The sequence below is a fragment of the Bidens hawaiensis genome, unplaced genomic scaffold (assembly GCF_021521415.1).
Source record: "Bidens hawaiensis isolate Kalapana, Puna unplaced genomic scaffold, B.hawaiensis_p1.1 tig00021722_1, whole genome shotgun sequence".
NCBI lineage: Eukaryota > Viridiplantae > Streptophyta > Magnoliopsida > Asterales > Asteraceae > Bidens > Bidens hawaiensis.
Genome location: NW_027493381.1, coordinates 81,590 through 93,103, shown reverse-complemented (window position 1 = coordinate 93,103; position 11,514 = coordinate 81,590). Strand labels below are relative to the sequence as shown.

The 11,514-nt window shown below is 36.6% G+C and overlaps 1 pseudogene; it reads left to right on the top strand.

Annotated features, from left to right (window-relative positions):
• The first annotated feature begins 2,100 nt into the window (after window positions 1-2,100).
• The window catches only part of LOC143564110 (G-type lectin S-receptor-like serine/threonine-protein kinase At4g27290), a 76,143-nt pseudogene continuing 66,729 nt past the window's right edge, over window positions 2,101-11,514 (top strand).

The following is an 11,514-nucleotide window of genomic DNA, read 5'->3' as shown; positions in this document are numbered from 1 at the left end:
ACTTCTATCTCTGATCATGTGCTATTAGAGATGCAAAATTTACAAATCTTGTCTTATCCTCTCTTCCGTGTCGATTTTCCCTATGGACGAATATGCAAGAATACGCTGAAGGCCTAACCACGAAATCACAAAAAAAATTACACGAGCGGGGTTCGTAAGATCCAGTTCACCTAACTTCAGATTATTTAATAGTATAGTATAAAATGCATTCAATTCCTTTGTATTGGCGCAATCTATGATACTATCGGAGTAAAAAAGGGGGTCTGAGTGGGTAAAGAGTACATGTGTTGAGCCCCCAACAAAGTAATAACCCCTAAAGAAGCTAGAGCAAGGCTTAATTGAAAATGAATTGAATTATTAATTGTGTCATAAAGACCCTAGTTTTGTAGTTTTCACCCCAACCTAGGTTAGCCACCAGTGGCAAGCGTTAACTGTGTTGTAGCTAACGCGTAAAGTATCCCGTCTAGGGAGTACATTCGCAAGAGTGATATGTCTTCTGCTTCTCAAATCGTCCATAGTTACTGTTTCCATGGTTTTTTACTTTTACTAAAGCCACCATTTTGTCATGTGATCAAACTATTTAAACGTTTCTCTCTTTGGTTTTTTACTTTTACGGCTTCTTTTCACATGATCAAACTATTTAAACGTCCCTTTTCTCTTTGGTTTTTACATTTACTGCTTCTCGTCACATGATCAAACTATTTAAACACCCTCTTTCTCTTATCTTCTATGATATACACGTCACCCAACTTTTCATGAAAACTTCAGTTCTTCTCATTTAACCTTGTGTCTCCGGACATCCATCTCAGCATCTCATCTCCACTGTCTTCAACTTTCTTCTTTTTGTTTTTTGAATGACCCAACAAATTGCTTGTTGAACTTCAACCCTAAAAAATTCTTCCATAACACACACACAACGCGCTTTAAGAACTCAACGCGACAATTTTTTTTAATTTTGTTTTCAAGTGTATTGTATGTATATTAAATTTACTAGATTTTTTTTATTTTTTTACAATAATCAAAAAGTGTAACAAATCTAGCGAACTAACGAACTGTTACATTACACGATGTAATGTAACAGTTTGTTACATATGCTTCATTTTTTAAATAAAAAACAAATAAAAAAAACTTTTTCTAGTAAATATAACATACATATAATATATATAAAAACAAAAAATGTTATATCGGCTTCTTTTGATTTCTTAAAAGTCAAAGGAGTTCTCACTTAACTAAAAAAACAACATCATTTTCTAAAAATCTACCCCCAGTCCATTCTTCATTCCCATCTTCATATTATTTTTTATTATTATTTTGCTCTTTCTTTGCATTTTCTGATAATGCTATTAAGGGCTATAAACGAACTGAACGAACACGAACAAGACATTGTTCATGTTCGTTTGTTAAGAAAATAATGTGTTCTCAAACGGTTAACGAACATTTACCGAACGAGATTTTATATGCGTGTTCATTTATTAAGGAAATGAATGTGTTCACAAACGGTTCACGAACACAAATAAAATCAGCAGAGCCAAGAGTTTGAGACCGATGTATTCATCAATGTGAATAATATAAGCTTGCAAATGAATAGAACAAACATGAACAAGGGCATGTTCGTGTTCGTTCATTTAACTTTAAACGAACACACACACACTTAATTGAACAAATATTAATGTTCATGTCCGTTATTTAAAAAAATGAACATTTGCGTTTGTTTATGTTAATTTGTTTAAGATCTTAATAAACATAAATGAACAACGATAAACCAAGAAATGAATATATATATGAACAAATGTAAATGAATAAAAATGAACAATAACGAACATAAATGAAAACATTTAAATGAACACAAATTAACAAATATAAAACCTTTAAGTAGATGACTTATCCAGATAATATTTAATTATTTTCAATTAATACATAAACGAACATAAATAAACAGATATAAACGAACATTCATGACATAAATGAACGAATGGAACATGTCATGTTCGTTCGTTTAATTAAACGAACACAAATTTTTTGTTCATGTTCGTTCGTTTATTAAATAAACGAATATAAATGAACTTTTAGCATAATGGTTCATAAACAGTTCATTGAACGATGGAGACCACGTATTTATTGTCCAAAAACTTCTATGCTGGCGATACCGATACTTCACTGGCCCACTTATCACAACCCAAGAAAATAGAATTTGAATTTCGGAATGGGAGTTTTGTGTTTTAATATTTGATGCGTTAGTAAAGGACAGAGTGACCAACACCAAGATGATCTTTTGCTTGTCGTGCTTTACGCATCAATAACTTGTGCCTATGCTGCAGACACCATATCTGCAAACCAAATAGTTCGATACAATGAAACCATCATTTCGCCACAACAAACCTTCGAACTTGGTTTCTTTAGCCCCGGTAACTCAATCAACCATTATGTCGGAATTTGGTACAAAAAAATATCGACCGGAACGGTTGTATGGATAGCCAACCGGAACACACCACTCACTGATACCTCTGTAGAGCTGACTCTCACCCTACAAGGAGTTCTAATTATCCGGAATGCTACCATGGGCCACGTCCTATGGTCGTCACCTAACGCGTCAAACACGTTAGTGAGGAATCCAATTGGTCAGCTTCTAGATACAGGAAACTTTATAATTCAAGAGGAAGGTGAGGACATCAATCAAGAAGACCCCATATGGCAAAGTTTCGACTTTATGACAGACACTTTACTTCCCGGAATGAAGGAGGGATGGGATTTTGTTAAGCGGATTGAAACACGATTCAAATCATGGAAATCCGAAGGTGATCCTTCTTCCGGTTAGTTTTCTGCAGGGATAGATATCAACGGTTACCCTCAGGCGATCCTAATGGATGGCCCGGAAATAAAGTATCGGGCAGGTCCCTGGAATGGACTCAGATTTAGTGGAGCTCCTAATCTGAGACCGAACCCGATTTACAACTTTACATTTGTTCTTAATCAAAAAGAAATATACTTCCAGTATAATCTTTTAAATAGTTCCGTTTTTATGAGGCTGGTGTTGCAACCAACTGGTCGTAAAGAGCTTTTGTATTGGATTGATAGCAAACAAGAATGGGATCCTTATTTAGTTCCAGAAATCGACAGCTGTGATCGATATGCAGTGTGCGGGGCATTTGGGAGTTGCTGCATTAACAAGTCCCCGATTTGTGAATGTTTGAAGGGGTTTGTACCCACAACTCCTGATCAGTGGAGTGTTGGAGATTGGTCTCATGGGTGTCGACGTACTGTCCCGTTAAATTGTGACCCTGGGGAAGGGTTTAACAAATATTATAATTTGAAGTTACCCGACACTCGGGGGTCAAGGTATAACCGGACCATGACCATTGCTGAATGTGAGAAAATGTGTAAAAGCAATTGTTCATGTACCGCTTACTCAAACTCGAATATCTCAGGGAGTGGGAGTGGTTGCTTGCTATGGTTCGGTGATCTAATAGATATCAGAACTTTTGCTGAAAACGAGGAGATTCTTTACATAAGACTGTCTCATTCAGAGTTAGGTAAATGAAAACAACAGTTTTATATTCATTAAAATTAGTAATTATCTGTCTGAATTTTAAATGAACATTTGGTTTTGACAGAGTCGATAGAAAATAGTAAAAGCTCAGGTGCAGGGAGAAGAGTACGAGTCATTGTCCCCGTAACATTTGTTGTTTTGTTCATAATAGTTTCAACATGCTTATTTTATTGTTATAACAAGAAGCAGCAGCAGCAACAGCAACAAGGTATGAATGAGTCGTTCAAGTTATGTTTTATCAAAACAAAAACGTATTTATATACCAAAAGGTTAAAAGTAGTCAAAATGTAATTTGAATCGCATAAACCTATTAAATCTCAAAAACGAATTGATAAACTAAACGAATTGATAAACTAACCACTAACCAAAACGTAAAACACATGAAATGAATATTGAATAGCTCTTAATATATTATAGAGGAAACATAACTAAAAAACCCCTATTACACATAACCATGTTTTGGTTGATGAACCTAACTCGCTGATCTAACCATTACTCGGTTTATATAGGCTAACCAAACTTGCTAGCCAAAACATAACCTATTTTAATTAGAAGACAATTGTAGGAAACATGACCAATTGTGATCTGCTTATCAATATCGGTCCCTCAAGTTCAACGATTTGTGACTTGGAGTTTGAAATTATCATCAAAATCTACTACTACGTAAACTTATTAGATTCTTTTAATCATATTTATGACACTAATTTATTATAAACAATTTTGATGTTAAGAAAAAGTGTTCCTAATCAACCAACAAAAAAAAGTACTGTATATACGTAATAGTATTCCTAGTTCTTTTTAGTGAAGTTGTGGTTATATGGTTAACAAGGATACCCGGTAACAAGTTTCGGCACGATCCAGAAAATATAGGTGATGACGAAGATCTAGAGCTACCACTATTTGGGTTCTCTACATTACTTAACGCAACAAACAACTTTTCAATTAGCAACAAACTTGGAGAAGGTGGCTTTGAACCAGTTTACAAGGTATTCAATGACTCCATGGCCTTTTATGTAGTACATGTAGGGTCCATGAGTTACTATAAGGCAAATAACTATTAAGAAAAGATGGAGTGAAACAAGTAGGACCAAAAAACACAGAAAAATTTTATGCCGTACTTATCTTAAATAATAAATCATGTTCAAGGAAATCATGTTCAAGGGTGTACTTGAAAACGGGCAAGAAATAGCAGTAAAGCGGCTTGCAAAAACATCCGCTCAAGGACTTAACGAGTTCAAGAATGAAGTCATCTTGATATCTAAGTTACAACATTGCAATCTTGTCAAGCTCTTGGGATGTTGCATAAAGGGAGCCGAAAAGATATTGATTTATGAATACATGCCAAACAAGTCCCTTGATTCGTTCATATTTGGTAAACTAAATATTCTGAACAAATGTCAAAACATATCAAATAAACAACGACATAAGCTAAAAATTACATCTTACAGATGAAACTCAAAGCCAACTCCTTGATTGGCGTGCACGTTACCGCATAATTATTGGAATTGCTCGTAGACTACTTTATCTTCACCAGGATTCACGGCTTAGAATCATACGTAGGGATCTCAAAGTAAGCAATATATTGCTTAGCACAGATATGAACCCAAAGATATCAGATTTTGGCATGGCTAAAACTTTTGGCGGAAATCAGATAGAGGCAAACACAAATAGAGTGGTTGGAACATAGTAAGATTCATGTTGTCGATCTAACCTGATTATAATTTATTTAGTGAATCACGCACACTTAGTTTCATTTCTCGCAGTGGATACATGGCACCGGAGTATGCAGGACATGGTACCTTTTCCATAAAATCAGACGTATATAGCTTCGGTGTAATAGTGCTAGAAATTGTGTGTGGGGAGAAAAATAGGACATTTGTTCACAAAGAACATTGCAACAACCTTACTGGACATGTAAGTTTTGTTTTGTTAACTCTAAATTAAAGTGCCAATTGTATGCAAGGGTAAAAAGCTTAGGTTTTTCTTATAGGGTGTGCAAGTTTTCAAAAACAAATGGTATAGGCAACTTATAAAAAAATTATTAACACAAATTTAAACAAAAGGTAATTTTAAGTATCAAAATGTTGATATGGAAGTTAGTGACTTAGTGGCATGTTAATCTTTTACCCAAACAAAGAACGAGAACAAGGAGTTTAACTGTTTTTAATGTGATTTGCCCTTTTGAAACAAAGAAACATAATATTTGTGTTCTTATTACTTTCACAGGTATGGAGACTCCATATTGAAGATCAATCATTGCAATTAGTTTCCAGGTGCCTAGGTGAATCAATCAATGCGTCTCAGGTAATACGTTCAATCCATGTTGGCTTGTTGTGTGTTCAACAATACCCAAAAGATAGACCAACCATGTCCTCTGCTATTTTGATGTTGGAGAGTGAGGGTCCTTTACCTTCACCAAAAGAACCAGGCTTTTACATTGGAACAACCAAGGAAGATACTACACCATTTTCAAGCTCATACGGAACATGTTCTAACAATGAACTGACCATTTTAATGCCGAACAGTAGATAAATTGAAAGCTTCGTGTATCGACAGAAACAACATCATATTAAAGTTGTATAGAGCAAACATACTTCTACTTAAGACGTGTTTTTCTTTTAACTTCCATACCATGACTACGATTTTACAAATAATCAAGGAAAAAACTCAGATTCACTGTAAGGCCCCGTTACCAGGGCCTACATTTAGACGTTGGATTTACTCATTAACATAGTTCTAACCATCAGAGTTAATAAAAACATTCGCGGAATATTAAAACGTACATAAAACATTACACATTAATCCATAACTTGTCTTATCAAACATATCGTCTTTCAAATCAAAACATAAATTATAAAACGACTTGAGTCTTCGGATGCCAGTCTCTTATTCGTTTGCCACGTGTTCCCCTCAAGCGAGCTGCTTCATTCTACTCACCTGCGTGCATAATAAAATTCAGCTACGCTGAGTGAGTTCTAGTTAATCATACAACGTACAATACATTCATTTACTACATACTTTCGTACATACTTTATATTCTCATACTTCGTACATGATATATATACTTACCTTCATACTTTATTCTAAATTCTACTTTACATTATTCTATTCTGCCTCGGATATTATTAGGGTCCGGTGTAACACCCCGTAACCGCAGCGGAAACGTAAACGGGATGCAACAGACGCATCTGATATCAACAGCATTGCTTGTAAAGAAAACACCACTACATTAATTTACATCGCAATTCATTGTTCCGGGTTTCGTTATCATCTAGGCGTTAACACATAAGTTTTACCGATAATACGTTAACATATTCAACACAAAATAAAGATCACTAAGCCTCCACAAAAGCACGCATCATCAAGCACGTATCAATTATTCCAGTTTGGGAGTACCTAGAAAGCATGTAAAGAAAACGGGTCAACTACGAATAGTTGGTGAGTTTCACTAATTTAAATAAACCAAGACAAATCATTATAGTAATCATATATTAGCGATGAAATTATGTTGAGCCCACAAGTGAAACCTCTGTTAACCCAGAGACACATCTAATAAACTCTGGGGACACTGTTAACCCAGAAACACATTTAATAACCTCTGGGGACACTGTTAACCCAGAAACACATTTAATAACCTCTGGGGACACTGTTAACCCAGAAACACATCTAATAACCTCTGGGGACACTGTTAACCCAGAAACACATTTAATACCCTCTGGGGACACTGTTAACCCAGAAACCCATTTAATAACCTCTGGGGACACTGTTAACCCAGAACACTGTTTCGGGCCTTACAATGTTAGCAACTCAGACAATTACCATCTTAATACATTACCGTACGATTCCCGTACAATAAACATTATATAAATACATTTATTTTCATGCGATCAGCATGTACTTAAACATTTTGATAGAAACATGCTTTCCGCCCCGGGAAAATATTTAAAACAGTTCAGTAAAAAGGGGCTCGTGAAACTCACCTTCTCGTGAGTCAGTATGTAGTACAGTGAACAGCTATGAGCCTGAATCTGTAATATGATACCTAATTCGTTACTATACAATTTCCATAAATTAAATCCGTGTCAACCGATACATCTGGGGACACTGTTAACCCAGTACTGTACTCGATCCGGGGACAATGTTAACCCAGAGACACTTCTTAGGACTCAGATTGTGATATTTCTTAGAGTTTAACCGTCAAAATTATTATTATTATGTTTTCCCCGTTTTGCGTGCCTAGCACGGTTATCCGTTTTTATGTTTCAAAAATGAGTTTGGTCACACACGACCCGAAAATAGTGTTTGACTGATATTTTAGTTAAAGCCGTGAATTTAGAGCTCGGTTTAGACGCCCCGTTTGGCCGCGGGACCCGTTTCCGTCTTTAGGGTGCCGGAAACTGTTATTTCGGATAAAAATACCCAAATCATCCGAATTATTTTCGGATGATTTATTTTTACTTGATTAACTTAGTTTCATGAAAATAGTTCATTTTTAAGGTTTTTATACACCAGTCAGCTCGCTTAGGCGAACTTTGCCGGTTTACGCGTTTTAAGCTTTAAAAGTTTGTTTTTATGTTCTTTTTAGCACAAATAATTATCCGTTTAGTCTCGGATCTTGAAATTTTGCACAAATCACTTTTTGACAGTAAGAAATTTTATAAAAATATTTCCAGAATTAATTTTTATATTTAACATTTATTTATCTATTTTTAAACGTCATTTAAACACCAAATATATCGAAAATACCAAACGACCTTAGAAAAATCCCAAATTTTTCTGGGATGACCCCTGCCATCCACATAGTTCCCTGTAATTTTTCCAGAACCAAAATCTCATTTTTCATGCCATTTTCACCAAAACCGAGCTAGAAAACCCTAGAACTCGTTTTACCGAAAAGCCTACTTAGACTTCTCCAACGGATCTGAAATTTTGTGTGTGACTTTTATATGTTATAAAAAGCTTATCTGGAACTTTCCAGAATTTTTCATGATGTTTAACTATTTTTCATCATTTTTAGTCAAAACCGAGCATTAAATTCACCAAATATTCATCCTTTGTCCAAGAATTACCAAATTTTCACAGATCTCATATTTTCATGCGTAGATCATCTCTGTGAAATTTCATAACCCAACTCTAAGTCTATCACAATCTGTCCAAATCATATAAATCATACGAAAAACCGAACTACCTTGTGTTTCTAGCTTTAGATCGCAAAGATCTTGCTTTCTAGCCTTTGCTAGCAACTAGATATAACACCTACAAGCACAATAACACCACACCAAGCAAGTTACACCCACAACCAAGCCATTTCTTTCATGGTTTCGGTTAAGACATCAAAACAAAGATTTTAACCGTAAAAATTCGTGTTTGACTCTTTTAACTCCTTTCTTGGACCAAGATCCCTTGCATAACTTGTATACATCACTTGATCATGCAAGAATCGGTTCCATCTCGGGTTTTCACCCATTTTTCACTTGGAACCTCATTTTCTTGTAAAAACTCAAGATCATGGAATTGAAACTAGAATTTATGCATTTACAACATGCATTTACCTTGTGTTCTTGGTGTAAATCAAAGGAAAATTGGATGAATGTTTGAAGGGTTGAGAGAATTGTGGAGTTGGGATGATAGAAAAAAGAAAATGGAAGCCAAGGGGGAAACCCCTTGGTCCGATCGGCCTAATAAGGAGGGTGGGGTGGGGCCCACACCTCCAATCTTGGCCACAAGTTCAGATTACGCAATCTGGATAATGTTTTGGATAATCTGGTTCAGTTCGTTTTTCGGTTAAAGGTTTAATTCGGCTTAAAACGAGGCTAAAACGGTCGTTTTTCGGCTTAAAAATGAAATTTATATAAAACTGATTTAAAAACTTTAGAAAACTTAAACAATGACATTAATTAACTTAAAACATCATATTATTAGTAATTGCGCGTCTTTTTCGGCTTGATCGATCGTCTCTTGCTTGGTTTGGTATTAAAGGTTTCGTTTAACGTACCGACGTACCATTAAATCGAAATTCCTTTCCGTGCTTTATTTCACTTCTCCCGAAGCTCTAATACTTTATAAACATCACTAAATATCATATATTTCGTCTAAATGTAATCCCCGATTCGTTCGGGTTTCAATAATCGTCCATCGGTTAATCGTAATTCCAATACGATTCACTGTATAATCGAGTATAATTCGTACTGTGAATCCTATATACTCGTATAAATGCATTATAATTCATATATTCAATATTTAATAACACGTAAATAGTATATACCGGTTAGGGTATACCTGAAATTGCCGGAATCGTTACATTCTCCCCCGTTACAAAAATTTCGTCCTCGAAATTTTACGCGTCAACTATTCTTTTTGAGGAAATAGGTGGGGGTATTTCTTCCGAAATTCGTCCTTTCGTTCCCATGTATATTCTGGGCCTCGTTGCGAATTCCATCTAACTTTGACCAACGAGATCTTATTGTGTCTAAGTTGCTTGATTTTCCCGTCCACTATTTCTATGGGTTCCTCTACGAAATTAAGCTTATCACTTATTTGGACACCCTCTAAGGGTAACACCGATGTCTCATCCGACAGACACCTTTTCAAGTTCGACACGTGAAACACATTGTGAACTGCACTCAGTTCATCAGGCAGTTCCAATCGGTATGCTACAGGACCAATTTTTGCAGTAATGTCGAATGGTCCAATGTATCTAGGGGCTAACTTCCCCGCCTTTCCAAATCTGACTACTCCTTTCCAAGGTGATACTTTCAAATACACTTTATCACCTTTCTCAAATGATAACGGTTTTCTACGGGTATCGGCATAACTCTTCTACCGATCCCGTGCGGCCTTCAGATTGTTCTTAATTTCAAGGATTTTGCTGGTCGTTTCCTGGACCAGATCTGATCTAATAACCTGTGTGTCGCCCACTTCAGTCCAGCAGAGTGGTGATCGGCACTTCCGTCAATACAATGCTTCGTAAGGTGCTGCCTTTATACTGCTATGGTAACTGTTATTATAGGAAAATTCAACGAGTGGGAGATGTTGATCCCAATTTCCCTTAAAATCCAGTACGCACGCACGAAGCAAATCCTCCAGGGTTTGAATGGTCCTCTCAGACTGACCATCGGTCTGAGGGTGGTAAGCTGTGCTTAGATCAATACGCGTTCCCAGCGCTTCTTGTACAGCTTGCCAAAGATTGGAGGTGAAATGGCTATCTCGATCGGAGATGATTGAGATGGGTATCCCATGACGAGACACAATTTCATTTATATAAATCTGCGCAAGTCTCTCGGTGTTATAATTATTTCTAATCGGAATAAAATGTGCCGACTTGGTTAATCGATCCACGATTACCCAGATTGCATCGTGTCCACGGGACGTCTTAGGGAGATGTGTCACAAAATCCATCGTGATTTGCTCTCATTTCCATTCGGGAATTTCCGGTTGTTGTAACATCCCCGAGGGTTTCTGGTGCTCCGCCTTAACCCTCGCACACGTCGTACACTTGCCGACGTATGTGGCTATATCCTTTTTCATACCCGGCCACCAGTAGAACTCCTTCACATCCTTGTACATCTTATCCGATCCCGGATGTATGGAATATTTCGATTTATGCGCTTCGTCCATGATTAATTCACGAAGGTCATGGAGGGTCGGGATCCAAATCCGATTTTTGAAATAGAGAATTTCGTCCACGCGCTGTTCGAAATTCTTCTCGTTACCGTAAAGTCCCTCTTTTTCCAATTGTTCCTCTTTCAACGCCTCGCGTTGAGCGACTCGAACCAGGTCCGAAAGGTTCGACTGGACTATCATCCCCAGCGCTTGCACTCGCAATGGCTTAACCCGATCCTTCCTACTCAAGGCATCGGCTACGACGTTAGCCTTGCCGGGGTGATAACGGATGTCACAGTCATAGTCGCTTAATAATCGACCCATCTTCGTTGCCTCATATTCAGTTCTTTCTGATCTAATATGTG